This window comes from Paroedura picta, chromosome 2 (genome assembly GCF_049243985.1).
Source record: "Paroedura picta isolate Pp20150507F chromosome 2, Ppicta_v3.0, whole genome shotgun sequence".
Taxonomy (NCBI): Eukaryota; Metazoa; Chordata; class Lepidosauria; order Squamata; family Gekkonidae; genus Paroedura; species Paroedura picta.
In genome coordinates this window covers 127,787,777-127,804,440 of record NC_135370.1, presented here as the reverse complement: position 1 = coordinate 127,804,440, position 16,664 = coordinate 127,787,777, and the positions used below count along the sequence as shown (strand labels likewise).

General features: G+C 41.6%; 1 protein-coding gene across 2 annotated transcripts in view; it reads right to left on the bottom strand.

Annotated features, from left to right (window-relative positions):
• SMOC1 (SPARC related modular calcium binding 1) overlaps positions 1–16,664 on the bottom strand; it is a 117,943-nt gene that overhangs the window by 51,858 nt on the left and 49,421 nt on the right. The gene's annotated exons all lie outside the window — the stretch shown is intronic.

Below are 16,664 nucleotides of genomic sequence, written 5' to 3'. Positions count from 1 at the left end.
TTGGGTATTTTTATAGTCTTTTAACGGGGGTTTTAATGGGGGATTTTAAGACTGTTGTTACCCGCCACAAGCCTGTGGGGAGTGGTGGGAAATAAATCGGATGATGATGATGATGATGATGATGATGATGATGATAATAATAATAATAATAATAATAATAATAATAATAATAAATCTAATCTAACCTAATCTGGATCCAAATATCAGGGAGCTGAAAAGTAATGGCTTTCTCAGATACATAGACCACCAGTTTGGTATTTGGAGTTGTTTTGGGGGGGGATGAGTTGGGGGGATTAAGGGTTATGATATTATTTGGCTTCTTTATTCCCTATGGGAAATCTTTCTAGAAGGCTAGGGGAGCTGTTTTTTTAACAAATGGCACCCAAACTGCAGCAGAACTGCTGGTGCCTTTCAAATGAATTGGACAAGTTCTATGGGCCCTGAACAAGAAACTGCCAGCCATCCTCCATTGGTTTCCTGTGGGGAATTCCATACTTTCATCAGTGCAAAGAATACAAAACAAAACAACCACTGGCTAAAAGCCTCTCAAGGCAGACAAAACCAACTAGTACAAAAAAACAATGAAGAACTAGGGAATCCCAGCAGAAATGCAGGACAATGCAGCAAGCCTAACACAACAAAAGTACAACTCAAGAAACCAGGCCAATCTTAAACCAGAGACTCCTCCAAGCCAAACCAAATAGGAACTGTGTCACGCCAACCCAACAAATACAAAATCAGAGAATTCAAGCCAATGTGCAACAAAAACCCTGAAGAAATGTCAAATACACAAAATGTACACAAACCAACTCAGGCACAGAGCATAATGTTGGAAGACCAACAAAACAAATTTCAAAGGGCAGAATCAAATCAACTTGGCAAGCCTAAGCCCTGACATTGACAAAGATGCACAACAACATTAAAGGGGGAGGGATAATCCTGGGAGCCTGGCTTCTGATAGTTCCAGTTACTTCAAATATTTCCATGATGTTTGTTTGCTTGTTGTTTTTATTATATCCCATCACTCTCAGTGAACTGTCTACATGTAAAACTCCATAATATAATACAATAATATAAAAACCAATCCCCCATATAATTATAATCCTTAACCTGGCAGCAGGTAAAGCAATCTCCAAAATTCCCCCTCCCCAAAAACCCAGTGGCTGTTAGCCTAAATGATACTGAGGCAGATTTTGTGATGGTAGGCCAAGCTGGATTCTGGAGAATTTTTTTTTGGGGGGGGGGTCATTTGGGCATGAAATTCAGGTCACCATGGGTGGGCAGGTAGTTATGAGTTCCTGCATTGTTCAGGGTGTTGGACTAGATGACTCTGGAGGTCATCCTGGAGGTCCCTTCCAATGTCATGATTTTATCTGCTGTACATACATGGAACCTGCCACAAAAAGTAGGGGGAGGGGCCCAGGATCTTCCGGCTCTTGGGTTTTGAGACCCATTTCCCAGAAGCCTGGAAAATCACAGATACCATCTTAACACCCAAATATATCTGAAAACTACCAATATTTTTATATATATATTTGAACTAGATATATCCAAATACACATCCCTAATGGAAGCAACAAAGGAAAACACTGTGATGGTAGCACATCTCCCTGACACCAACTTGCTTTATCTATACAAAGGAAACAATGAGAGAAATAGCAGCCCCCCCCCCCCCCCCGCACCTTCCACTGTAAGGAGACGGTGGCATCCCAGAACTAGCAGCCCTGTAACCACCCACTCCTGGAAACTACAGATGTGGATCCAGTGATCATCCTTCAAGGAAAGGAAGTATGGCCACTCCAACCCTACCACTTGGCCAGGAGGACAGAGACATTAGGGCAACAACAAAAGAATACAGCAGCACAGTCCTAGAAGACATTCCTGTCATTCCTGAAAGAGCTCACTTGGGGGAAACAAGTTGATCATCAGCAAATGAGGAAGAGGATGAAGAGGAGAGATTAGAGCTTGCACTTCACACACACGAACTGCAGAACATTCCTCTAACTCACATCCAACTGGACTTTTTTAAAAAAGGATACATTATGGAATATTTGGAATTCTTAACTGGCTCTGGTGTCAAAACAAGTCATGTAGACTAGGTCAGCATAGACTACAGAGTGCTGTGGAAAAGCATTATGATGATATGACACTTCACCCAAGTATCTGTGTGAGAATTGTCTATTTTCATTTGTGAATGTTAAGTCTGTCTTTTGTGGATGCTCAGAGTTACGTTCAAGCCACACTGACAAACAGTCTGTTCAAAAGACAGAGCCAGCTGTCCCCCTTCTTTTCCCAGTTCCTCTAATTTCCAGGCTGCAGACTTTGGGGGCATTAAAGCCATTTGGTATGATAATGCAGACAACTGAGGAGACAGGACATGGACCGTGTGCATTATGCAATGGAATTTCTTTTATACCGGGAGGTATTTGGGTTGTCTGTGGGTAGGAGAAAAAAGCAGCCATTCTTAGGAGTAGGTGATGTGGTTTGGAAAGATTTTTGTTGGTAACACAAGGAGACAAGGAAAGAGAGACCATGCGGACTCTGAAGGTGTAGCAAGCTGACAGAAAAGGTGACCCAAAGAGGGGTGATCACCCACATGGGGGACAAGGTAATCTGAAAGAAACAGAACAGCACCTCAGAAATTAAGAAATGTATGCCTATCTCTCTGACTTCTGAGAGAAGTTCAGACCTACAGAAGGGAAGTATGTTTAGACCTATTCGGTTTCTTCTGTGCTCAGAGGCTAGTCGTTTGCCATCTACCTGCTTGCTTTCACAGCTTGGTGTAGTGGTTAAAAGTGATGTCCTCTGATCTGGCAAGCCAGGTTTGATTCCCCCTCCTTCCACAGATTCCAGCTACTTTGGAAATGCATGTAGCCATTGCACTCTCCACTTATTTATTTTTAACTTATTTAATTATTTGTTTCCCACTTTACTGTCCAGTGGAGACCCAAAGCAGCTCACTAATACAGAGAACACAACTGAAATAAACAAGAAAAAGAGGAATAGGGTGGGAGCTACTGAGTACACAGTAGGTCTTCCTCAGTCTCCTGACTGAGTATTCTTCCAACTCAAGGCTGTGACCTTTAGGCTAAGAGCAAAAGGACAAGAGTCCTTTGGCATTTGCCTCCAGGCTGCCCTGACAGACACCAGAATCACCAGCTACTGAGTCCTGTCGCTCATGTCTATGACAGGTACATCTTAAGGCTGCCAGCCTCCAGGTAGGACCTGGAGATCTCCTGATACTCCAACTGCTCTCCAGAGATAAGTTTCCCTGGAGAAAATGTCTGCTTTGGCAGGTGGATTCAATGGCATTACACCCTGATGAGGGCCCTCACAAGCTCCACCCCAAAATCGCCAGGAAAGAATGGTCTTGTCAGCAGTTTAAATCTGTTACAACTTTGGAAACAACAACTGCAGGTTTCTCTCTTTTCAACTATGAGCGACAGTTTCTCATTCCTCAAATGCAGGTTCTAATACTTAACTGTCATTTGGGACAGTTCTTTTTTTAAGCATCCTTTGCTGCAAAATATATTTCTGTTATATCCAGCAGGGAGGACGGTGTCACTGAGGCTGCCTTGTGCAAGAACTGATAGGCACAAGGGGGGAGCCAGGTATTAATATATGGGGTAGGAATCCACGCTGGGTGGGGGTCTTCCTATTCAAAGCAACAGAAAGTTGATTTTATGAACTTACTTAAGTTGAACTAAGTTGATTTTATGAGCTTAGGCAAATTGTGAGGGGGTGGACAGGAAGGGATGTGCCAGTGTTTGTCTTTTGTGGCCCTTCCCTGCATACCCAGGGAATTGCTGATTGCCACTGAGGGATGGTGGGTGAATTTCCTCCAGACCAGGCTGGATTCTGGAGATTTCTGGTGTGTGGGGGAGATCACCTGGGCATGAAATTAGGGTCACTGTGCATGGGCAGGTAGTTGTGAGTTCCTGCATTGTGCAGAGGGTTAGACTAGATGACCCTGGAGATTCCTCTCAACTCTGTGATTCAGATTCTAAGGTGACAGTGGCTTACTTGGGGATGGAGACACAGCTGATAAACATGATTAAATAAACATATATAAAGGTGATGCAGTGATGAGAGTATCAGAGTAGGAACATCTCATTTCAGATCCCTCCCCCCCCCCCCCAGTGCCATGAATCTGATGGGAGCCCTTGGGCCAATCACTCTCTTTCAGCCTAGTTTACCTCACAGGATAAAGTAATACAACATCTACAACTCTGAGCTCTTTGGAGAAAAGGCAGAGCAAAAATAAATAACAGGAAGTTTTCAACAGCATGTATTAAATGGTACATTCTTCTGTTAGCTATATCTCCCTGCAATTATCTGAGGGGGCAAGAAAGAGAAAATGAGTGAAAAAGTGGTCTGAATTGTTTAAAATCCCATATGAATTCTTTATCTTTCTCAAAGAAAAAACCTTCCATCCACATTCTGTAATGATTTAATACAAATTTCTTCAAGGCCATTTTTTAAAAAACTACAGCTATAAGATAGCTAAACGGGATTGCTAGTCACATAAGGTTAACGTTATATGAGACAGCTGGAAGAGGCAAAGCAGATTCTTGCTTTTAAAGGACTTTGCTAAAGGGGGCACCGTTTTGAATTAATACCACTCCTTGTACTGGTGTCAGACCTCAAGGATCTCAGTCCAGGAGGCAACAGTTTGATAAAAATAATCAAAATGCTCTGCAAGTTTCCAATGTCTCTAATATTCAAGATACCTGAAATTTAAGCCATAAATGGCAAATTGCACACTTTTGTAATAAAACAGTACCTTGTACTTTACAAATGGTGCCAGTACTAATTGGAACAATATGCTGTGAGAATCATCACCGAAGTCAAAAGTAGTCACTTCCATTAACTTTCTGGAGCTCATTAGTCCCTCTCCCTTCCCCCCACCCCTCAAGATCTCCCTTGCAGGTGCGTCAATTTGTGCACGTGGGCGGGGGAGAAAGAATCCCTCATGCCCTGAAGAATTGATGCTCCAGCATGCTTTTGCAACAGACAGTGCAATTCTTTTGCGAGCGAGAAAGGCTGCCCAGTGCAGAGACAGCTGGAAGTCACTTCGACCCCCGAAGACACAATTCAAAGCCTCTTCTGTTGGCTTTTTGATTCCTGATTGACACATTCACTGCCGGCTGGAGATAAATGCTGTTATGAGGACAATGTTGATCCGCTCCAGCTATTCCAGTGAAGGACTTTTTTTTTTTTGGAATAATAAACAAAACAAAAATGGTATCTGAATAGAGCTTGAGATAGACGGAGAGGGAGCATAGTAGCTTTAGAGAGGTTGGCAAGTCGATTGAGGAGTTAATTGTCTGGGTGTACAAAGAGTTATTCTGACCACAGACAAAGCACTCTCTCTCCCTGGTAGCACTTTTTAAAAAGAGATGTGTCAAAAAGGACCTTCTAGAGCTGCTAGGTTTCTCTTTCAAATGACAACTTTCCTACAACCTGCCAAAATTCATTTTCAAAAGTTCTATTCAGTTAAATATTTCTGGATTGCACCAAATTATCAGTTAGATGCCAGGTGTGGAATTAATATGCCTAGAAGACCTTCCCAGTTTCCTGAATCAAGGCATGTGTGCTAAACAAAATGTTATATATTTCTTACAAACATTGATCTCACATTTAAAATTACAAAGCTAAAAAATCCCAAATGCAATTTCGGTCACATACACACACACACACGCACACACAGAGCTTCTGATGTATTAGTACTGCTGGAAATCTCATGCAGATGTATATAGCCTGCTTAGTTAATATCCATGCTGCAAATGCTTTTTAAAAATGTAACGTAATAAAAAAAATTTCATGCTATGAACGCTTTAATGCAGGGTCCCCAACTGAGGACTGCAGGCCGCATGGGGCCCCCGACTTCTTTCTGTGCGGCCCTCCAACTGGCTTGTCTGCTGTTATCACCTTCAGGGAATTTCCCCTCAGACCCATCCAGGGCAGAGTCTGCACTTACTTTGTTCATTCCATTGTCAATCCTGTTGAATTCAGATCGTTTTGAACTCGAGTCTTCCTCTCCCCCCCCCCATTGAAACAGGAAAGTCTTCTGCACGTGGTTAGGGTAGTTCAGAAGGGGGGGGGAGCCAAGCCTCTTTCTTTCTTTTCTTGGAGGGGGGGAGAAGCCAAGCAGGGAGCCTCTTTCTTTTCTTGGAGGTGGGGGGGGGGAGAGATGATCAAAAAAGGCAGAGAAGGGAGAAAAAATCCAGGACCAACAGAAGTTGAGAGAAATTAGGGGCTTCTCCTTTAAGGCAAGTTTGTCACATGACCACCTGTGGCCAATCACGGGTCCTCCCAGATTCAAAACAGCCTTTAAATATTGAGGCTTAAAAGCACTCTAAGATATCGCACAATAAAGGTAGGGTCACTCCGGATCAATCCTTCTTGCTGCAGAAGGAAATTTTAAATCACCCCAAATCCAAACGGAAATCGCATTCTGTGTAGAGGGCAGGGACTGAATCGATTTGGGGTTGGAATAAAAGCTCTGTGCAGTTTACACGCTGTTCTTCCTGCCTCAAGAGGCACCATCTACTGCTGTTCATCCTGTCCCTTTCTTGCAAAAAAGACAATAGCAACATTGTTTGTTTTGGTCTCCATGGTTCCTTCTGTCAGCCCCCTCTTGTTCATATCCTCTATAATATCATTTTGGCCATTCTAAGTGCTATGCTAGCCAGCAAAGTTCAGGCACCCATACCACTCAGCTTTTTAACTCCCCCTCTCCACGAATTACCATGTTGAAGCTATGTATGTATATAAGGAAGGTAAAGTCGCTTTTGTGAATGGGTTCAAGAGATGTCAGGTCTGCTTTTGCAAAAAAAGGCGGGAAAAGGACAGCAAAAGGCCTGGGGGGGATTACAAAAAAAAAAAAAGAATACAAAGTGTTTTGTATACTGAACACTTCTAGAGGCTCCACCAATCAAAGCAAGTGGCTTCCAAAGTTACTGGTGAGGTTGCTGCTGCGACCAAAAGTATTTTTCCTTCCACAGCAAGAGCTGGTAGCTCTGACATCTGGTCTTGCTTGCTTCTGCCTCTCCTCCCTTCCTCACTCCAGCTAGGAGTCTTCTTATACATCTGTGATTGCAGGAGCCAGTGAGTGGCCCCTTGAGCAGTCTCTTAGCAGGGAAGCTTATGGCATTCCCCTTCTCACATCATCCTCCAGCCAAGTTCCCCTCCCTCTGGGTGCCATTTTACTTCTCATGATTAAGGCTTGGCTGGCAAGCAGTGATGTGTGTGTGCACCCTGCATATAATTTGAAGCCAACTTAATGGCATATCCTCTGTTCCAAGTGGAAGGCCCTTGCCCTTTTATGGAGGGCCCCAAATTTTGAACATATTAAAATTAAAACATATTAACTGTATATTTAAACTTTAACGGACTGTGTAGTTATAAATCTCATAGTATCCAATGTACTTAAGATTGCAGCTCTATTATCTGATAGGCCAGATTCACAATCCATTTTCTAAAAAATGTTCCTAGCCAGTGTATATAACCCAATGCTTCTGAGAACAGTAATGGATTGGGGGAGGGGACAGGGGTCTCTTCTTTGTCATGGTCAAATTGAAAATCCCCAGCTAATAGCAGCTAGAGTGGAGTGGATTTAATGGGAAAGGGAGGAGTTAGGCCCATAAAATTATATTACTCATATTTTTATTTATTCAAGGATAACATTGAAACTCTGCAACTACTGCCCTGCTAAAAATCCTGTAAGATGTCTGCAAAAGGAAGTTCAGTTTCAAAGAAACAAAAAATAGCAGATGTACTGTGTCTTTAATGACAAATGGACTACTGAGTACTTCTTTGTTTTAAACAAGGCTAATACAGTTTGCCTGATATGTCTTAAAACTGTCTCAGTATTAAAGGAGTATTAAAAGGCACTTTGAATACTGTCACAGGAACTACTCAATATAACAAGAAGAGATGTGAGTGAACAAGATAAACTCTCTTTAAAAAATCAATGTTTTTGCAGCAAAATAGCTTTAGAAAGTATGTTGAACCTGTCTATTGTGAGGGCCAGCTATCATGTTGCTAAATGTATTGCTGAGAGTGAAATTCTCTGGGTTCCACAGGGCCTGCAAGATGGAGCTCTTCCACCAGGCATTCAGTTGAGGCCAGGGCAGAGACCGGAGTTACCAAGATGAGGATCCTGCCCTACCTCCTTACGATCAGGGCCCCCTGGGTTAACATCACACAGGGTCATCTGTGTAAGAAACAAGACTGGGAGCAATGGGATGGTTGATCCAGAAGAGAACAATAATTCAGTTATGCTGCCAACATTTGTAATTTTAATGTGGGGTTTTATGTGTTTTATTATGTAATAAATAAATTATACTTGCAGAGAATACCTAGCCCAAAGTTATCCCAGCATGGACCTTGTATATCCTTGTAGACATGGCCCTACTCCAACATCCTAAAGATTTGGCAATGCTGGCGCTTTTGGGGACTTACTATCTGCAAGCTTTCTTCTTGAGAGAAGGATTCTTCATCGTATTAAAGTAGATCCTAAAAGTTATAATACATGTTTACTTAAAGATAATTTTAAAATGTAAACATATATTCCCAGAAATATTGCTATATTTGCCATCCTAGAAACAAACCCTTTCTGAAGTCAGACTGCCAATACTGGTGATGAAGTTGTATGAACAAGTCATGGCAAAGAAAAGAGGACATGAGAAAGTTTCCATACAGGAATGTGGCTCACACTATGTACGAATTTTCGAGAGGTCAGAGCAGTTTCCAATACATTCTGCCCCTAAGTTTTTATCTTTCAGCAAAAAATGAAGTACCAAAGACAGACTTGGGCAGCAAAGCTGGTTGGTGTTTATGAAGTGTGCTAGACCCTACATTCAAAACCCATTCAAACACTGAAGGATGAAAATTATACAGATCACAGCTGTGGGAAATGTTTAAACTGCTCCTAGTGAGGTAATAAGGGTTTCCCGTTTATTCTTGAAAATGGCAATGCAGGGAAAAGGCACGCTACAGCACAACCTTTTTGCCTGCTAGGACAGGATTCTGAATTAATTCCTCTTCTTTTTTTAAAAAAAAAGTCTCATGTTCTTTTATTTTAATGTGAGTTTTAACATGCAGTTAAAGGCACCTCAGAGAACACCCCATGTCTTTAAGCTACTCTTGCCTCAGCCTAACAGTCTCTCTCTCTGAAGTAAAGTTTCTCTATAAAATCTCCCTCACATCTTCAAGGCCTTGGATTGCAAGGTGGGGGTGGGGAGGGCAGCAAGTTTCCCAGATCAATGGCCATTTGAAATTCAACCATATGGCTGAAGCCCTACAGCTGCATGTGCTAATTACCACACGTGCCCCCTGTAAAGCAGTCTGTTAAGCACAAAAAGAAAAACAGAGGAGAAAAAAGGGCTGTTCCTCAAGATTAAGTAAATAGTCCAATTTTTTGCCTAATTCCTCCCAGACACATGGACACACTAAACTGCTTTCCTCTGACACCTGCACGCTTAGAAGCCATAATACTCCCCTCCCCCTTAAATCTCATGTCATATGCAGTGAACCTTGGCAAAACCATTGCAAAGTGTACTTTCTCTTCTCAGTTCTTCTTTCTCCCCCCCACACTTTTAGATACCTAATTTCAAGCTGACAACCAGGTTGAACTTGTGAGTTTACAACATGCATTTTCATTTCCTCAGAGAAGAGAACAGGACACTTAATCAACCAGGTCTACATTGCTTGTGAGGGGAAATGGAATGGGCAGGTTCACAAAAAGACAGCGTTACCTTCTAGGTTTTTACCGGGTGGAAATCCACCAATTCCAACTGAAGATATATCAGGTTGTCACAGGTACAAATTGAGTCTAATCAGTCCAGTAACTCCACAAAAAAGAAACTGACACTGTGGAATCGAAAGAAATGTAGAACTTCAAATGGACAGTACATATCCCTAGAAAGCATCTCATATCAGTTTCATAATCATTCCTGGAAGACAGCTGTAAAGAAGCAGGCCACCTTTACTACATTATCCCAGATAAATTAAGATTAGTAAACCCTCGGCTAAATAAACCCTCAGCTAATGGAGGTGACAGCATTCCAGTTGAACTATTCAAAATTTTAAAAGACGATGCAGTAAAAGTGCTACGCTCAATATGTAGCAGCAAATTTGGAAAACAGTGGCCACAGGATTGGAAAAGGTCAGTTTCCAATCCCAAAAAAGGGCAACGCCAAAGAATGTTCAAACTACCACACCATTGCACTCATTTCTCATGCTAGCAAAGTTATGCTCAAAATCAGAGGGGTCGGACACAACTTCGCACCTAACAACAACAACCACAGCTAAACATGATTGCCACTTATAGATAAAATAACACCTTTCAGGAAAACCTGCCCAAACAAAGTTGGTTGCCTCTCCAAACACATGTACATAACACTTATGTGTATATGTTGATCCTACCTTTTGTGTCGGCATTCCTATTATTTGTACACACACAAATTCCAGTCTCACAGATCTTCCTAGACAGCTGCCACTTCCAGAACCAACGAATCTATTCCTCTGTCTAGCTAATTAACTTAATACATGTAAAATGCTTTATGGATTTAACCCATCAGATTACAATTTTCTATTTTATTTCATACAATTTTTAACCTGCCCCTCCCCTAGCAACTGGGGCATGGGGCAGTTAACAACCTAAATATAAAACATACATTAAAATACAAATATTTTATTAAAACATTGAATATACTGTTACTCTGGCACTCTTGTTTACTAAAATCTCAACCCAGAATATGCTTTCCTGGCAGCTCAGAGGGAAGTTTGGTTCTTTCCTTACTGTGAACCGACCATTCTTTTTCAATGTTTACTTGGGGATCTTTAAGAAAAAATAGATCAGCCCAACTTTAATATTTGCATAAATGAGTGTTGACTTCCTATTGAAATCCATCAGAACAACAAGAAACTTGACAGAAAAAGTGACAAAGGATGAACCTCCCCGGGCATTAGGATGGTTCCCCATGGCAACCTTTTTGCACTGTTGAAGGCTTTTCTGCCTTAAGGGGCAACCAAAAATGAAATAAGGATTCCACGTAGAACTTATCATAGTAGTACATCCCCCCCAAACATTTTGCAATGATCAAATATATATATATATATATAGTATGCGCATGATCCTAACTGGCTTATACTAGCAACTAAAAACAAATTGTTCAGCAGCATCTAAGAGGATAAAGTTTATTATGACATGACTTTTCATGGATGAGAGGACATTCTTATCAAATGCATAAACTTTCTTTCTAACTCCTAGCATGTCAGCTGAAGACAGGAAAAGTAGGTGATCTTCCCCTGGCATTTCAGCCCAACAGGAAGGAATTATCATCTCTCTGTTTAACAAACCATTTCTTTTGTGAAGGATTCTCCACTGAGTCTGGAACTTTTGGAATTTGCTAACTACAAAAAGATGGATTGCTAGATTCTGACTGAACTAACAGCGGATGATTTAGTGCCCAAGGCAAACACCTGTTTCTCTCCCAACACTTAAAAAAAGCCATTCTGTGTATGCCTTGCCAGATCCATGGCCTAGATATCAAGACATTTTATTCAAAGGAATGCAAACTTCCCTTGTGAGAGACTATACAATGAGTCTGTTCACACAAACTTCTGCTGGCTCCCTAAGGGGGGGGGAAAGATGGATATTAATCACATTTTAAAAATATTAGACTTAACATTAAGGTAGAAAAAGGTGTCAACGTGTATCTAAAATGCCAAATGCAGTCAAGATTGGAAGTTCAACATCTGGCAACACTGCAGCTGTGATGCAGATAAAGCTCAAAGAGGGTGGTAGCCAAGGGCTGTTTGGAAACATAAATGGTTAGACCAGAACTGATACAAACAGCAAAATGGGAATGAAGAACCATAGTAAAATATAAGGTAAGACATATGTAAGATAGAAAATTAATCACGTTGGATTGGATCCAGTGATTTATTCTGCTAAGTGCCTTTGCAAGGAGCCTTCTGCTGGCTTGACACCCTTCTCTGTCAAAGTAAGACTGAATGTACCTTGGATCTGTGGGAGGCTCCCCCACTAGCAGAACACAGGGCTTAGGACTATCCCAGTAAGCTATGACTCTGAGGCAATGGGAGGTTGTATTATTTCACAGGCAAGAAATGGTTGACTTTCAATAGATCACAGCGAGGGAGCTGCTCTGCTACTTACGAAACCCCGACCCAGAATCAGGTCATCTACGAATGATTTAGCACCAGGTTCCCCACGAACGTGCAGTGTGCTACGGGTGAGAGGCGGCCCCCTTCCGGCCGCACTCCAATGGTACAATAAAGAGACAGGGGTAGGATTAGAACAGAGACATCAGTCAAGGCAAAATCAGTGGGTTCTGAACAGATCACTGGAAGGCAATCCTAACTTCCAAGCCAAAAGCAAATATTTATATAATTTCTATCCCATGGGATCATTTTAATAATGTTTTAGTGGCCAGGAGTCCAAGAAACTTAAGGTCAGTGCTGGCAATAATCTGCAAAAGGATAGGGCATAGAGGTAATTAATCTAGTAGGCTTACTGAATATGGTGAAGAGTCGTCTGTCTTTTGGCCAGTCTCCCAATCGCACAAGGAGCAGATGTACCATTATATATGGAAAGAGAACCGCCAAGTTGGGAGACTTCAGCTCTTGCCTGTTTATATCATTTTTATGTTCAAGTAGAAGAATGTACTACCCTAATTTCGCAAAGGCAAACTAGTTTATGAGGAACACTGAAAGAGGGAAAAACAGATGCATGCAGTGTGACAATCTTCTTCGGAGACCACTAGCCTGGCAAACAAACGGGAGAGTTCAACCAAAGGGCAGTGCCACAAGGTTGGAGACAGACATAAAAATATTGTCAAGCTTCAGTCAATTCACCATTCAGCACATGGCAACAAAGAGCTGAGCTGATCTGCTTTACATCAACCACATATGAGAAGGATTAAAGGTCATAAGTGGTTAATCCAAGGGCTGAATGAGCAAGAGGTTCTCTAAACCTCAAGTGTTATTCTCACTTCCAAGGTGATGCACAGAGTTGAAGAAATATTGCTAAAAAGGCCAACTAGGCATATGTTTTTGGCAAACCAAATGGCTGACAGATTGGAATGGATTAATTCTGCATCTTTGCAGCAATGAGATCCAAACGGTATTTGGCTTAGGAAAGGGGGAATGGGTTTTTTTTTCTATTGAATAATAAAGATGCGCAGTGAGAAAAGAAAATTAACAGTGGACTGGAAGAGTTATAGCCTAGCATTGCATTTTCCTCCAGCAAGTCATCAACAGTCTCCCTTTTTCTAGCCTTAAAAGCCCATCCTCTAAGGACAATGAAAGAACAGGCCTGCATATAGATGGCCCTCTCTTCCAAAGCAAACATCCCTGCTCCTGCTACATATATATTGCTCTGACATCAGTTTCACACACACACACCATGCTCTGACCTTGTTTCAGGGTCTATTTAATCATTTATCCCAGGCATTTTCAAGCAGGATTACTAGTAACCCCAGGGTTACTCTAGAGCCCCAGAGTGGTTACTCCAGTTGGGGGGGGGGATCTCATTTATTTATTTACATATAATATACATATAAATTAACTAACCTGGAGATGAGTCAGGAGGACAGAGTGGTCTCTGTTCATCTGTCTGGTTTATGGTGGCTTGTTAAATTCACACACAATGGAAAAGGAATGGGAAGGAAGAGCTGAATACTGCACTCCACCCATTGGCTCCTCCTATTTCCCTCCTCTCAGAAATTCTTCTCAGGGCCCCATTGACAGAACATGGCTGGAGGAAGGCTGTTGCAAGCAAAGGGATTCAGCTACTCAAGCAGGAGAGGACTGTGTCCAATGTCTACCCTCCAAAGCAGACATTTTCTCCAGGGAAACTGATCTCTGTAGTCTTGGAATGAGCTGTAATTCCAGGAGACCCCTAGGTCCCACCTGAAGGCTGCTAAGAGCTACTACGCTTAGATCCAGTGCAAGAACTATGCACAGCCTGCACTAGACTTCCTTTATTCTCAGGTCTCCTGGCCCTGGTAGCCATTTACAATTCTGGGAAAATATATTTTCAGGTCTTGCTAAAATTGCCAACTTCCTGGTGGTGCCTGGAGATCTCCCGAGGTTACAACAACTCCAACTCACACAGATAATTTTACTTAAGGAAAATTGCTGCTCTGTATGGTGGGCTTTTTCACATCTGAGGTGAATTCTTCCTTGTTTTGCTAAGGCAAAATACCAAAATGAAACAAACTTCTTATTTAATAAAGGTAAAGGTATCCCCTGTGCAAGCACTGGGTCATGTCTGACCCTTGGGATGACGCCCTCTAGCGTTTTCATGGCAGACTCAATACGGGGTGGTTTGCCAGTGCCTTCCCCAGTCATTACCGTTTACCCCCCAGCAAGCTGGGTACTCATTTTACCGACCTCGGAAGGATGGAAGGCTGAGTCAACCTTGAGCCAGCTGCTAGTTTGAACTCCCAGCCTCATGGGCAGAGCTTTCAGACTGCATTTCTGCTGCCTTACCACTCTGTGCCACAAGAGGCTCTTCTTATTTAATAAGTATTTTATTTTATGAGTGATGCACACTGTAAACATGTGACTTCCCAGGGCATGGCAGGAAGGCCAGCTGGCCCCACTTCCTGGGTTACTTGAAGCCTGAAGGAAATTTCAGGGTTTACTCCATAAGTCAAAAGATTGAGAAAGGCTGATCTATTCAACAGCCCCTTTTTAAAGGGATGCCAGCCTTCAAGTGGGACTTGGGAATCCCCTGGAATTAAAGCTCATTTTTCAGATTGCAGGGTTAAGTTCTTCAGCAGAAGATGGATGCTTTGGAGGGTAGGGTCTATGGCACTGTACCCCACTGAGGTCTCTGTCCTCCCCAGGCTCCATCCCCAAGTCTCTATATCAACCTGGATATGTCATCCCTAACCCCCAATGGTCAAAGGAGAGCCCTTCGATTCTGTGAAGTTACCAATTAGACTTTGAAATTAAAGTTTTCACACTTTGGTTTTAAACTCTGGAGGGATGGCTTCATGACTGCCAAAAGGCACAGTTAATCAGCACTCCATAGTGCCTGCTTTAGCTGGAAATGGGTTGCTCAGTTCACTTTGTAGATCAAAAGTGACCCCACGGTGGGCTGTGCACTTGGTTGTATAATGAGAGAACGAGCTCCCTGAAGAGATCAGGGCCCTGTCCGAACTCTCAAAATTCCACAGGGCCTGCAAAAGTTAGCTCCTCCACCAGGCATTTTCCTGAGTCCGACAACAGGTCCCCTCTCAGACATCCTCTCCATGGCCTGAATCAGTCTGTCCTCTCTAAGGACCTTAGCTAAGTTCCTGTTATATTGTTTAAGATCATAAAAATTGTGTTATTTAGATTATCGTGTGGTTGTATTTGTTTGTTATATATTAATTCGTTCCATATATCCCCCCCCCATGTTGTATGTAAACCACCCTAAGCCATATGGAAGGGTGGCATAGAAATCAAATAAATATAAATAAATAAATAAATGAATAAATAAATAAATAAATAAATAAATAAATAAATAAATAAATAAACAAACATATGTGGTGGCAAACCATTTGTGGCAGATCTAGGACATTACCTTAGAGTGCCTTTCCTTTGATACTACAGTACCATATATTTGCAAAACATATTTTCTGAGGGGGGAAATCCAGAGGTAAAGTTATAATCAGATATCACCTATGTAGTTTATTCACAACTGTCACTGTTCACAAAATGTTGTCCTTAGGCATGTAGTTGTGCTTCCAACACTACAACACAAAGTATTACCTGAAGATGTGATTTGTTTAACTGATTTCTATGCAAATTTCCAACCCATGCCAATCAGCTATGTGGCCTTCATAAGCTCAGAAGCCTGGACTACAGGAACTGAAAATGCTGGATCAAATGATGAGTTTGATCCACAAAATGAAACCAATCTGGACATGTCTATATATTTCTGGTTACAAAAGTACAGCATGGACTTTACAGTGAAACCTAAATGGATTCAAGACATTAATATATTCTCCTCACCTTTGGGATTGCAAAGCCTTTAGAAAATATATTTACTATATTTGTATTATCTTACTCGGAGAAACACAGAAAATTCCCTTGATATACCTGACCGACGATCTACTTGACCAGAACTCCCACTATGGGCAGTCAGATCTCACCTGGGATGTTCACCAGCATGGCACACTAATAGCATCTATATCTCATTGTTTTCCATCAGTTTCTGGTGATCAGAAATATGTCTCTGAAGGAGATTACTTCCCTTTAGTTTTTATGATGAACAGTCATTATGGCCCAGTTGTACTTGTTGTAGCTTGCCACTACCATGAAAACTGGCAACCAAGGAAACACATCTTCTGTTGTTATTCCCAAGATATGGTTTAAATGCTTCTACTGTTGACCTCAGAAGTTCGGAAAAATTGAATAATTGGGGAGAAGTATTGAAAATAATGTATTTATTTCAATGCGTTAGCCATAAACCATATAAACAAAAAGACAACTTAGGTGGAAAGAATATAAACACAATCTAAAATACAATGCTTCGGCAACAGTTATTAAAAATTCCAAAGGATGAAGATTAAAAATAAACCCACTTATAATAATACATATATACCTGTAAAATTACAGCATCTGTTCGTTCAACTAATTCA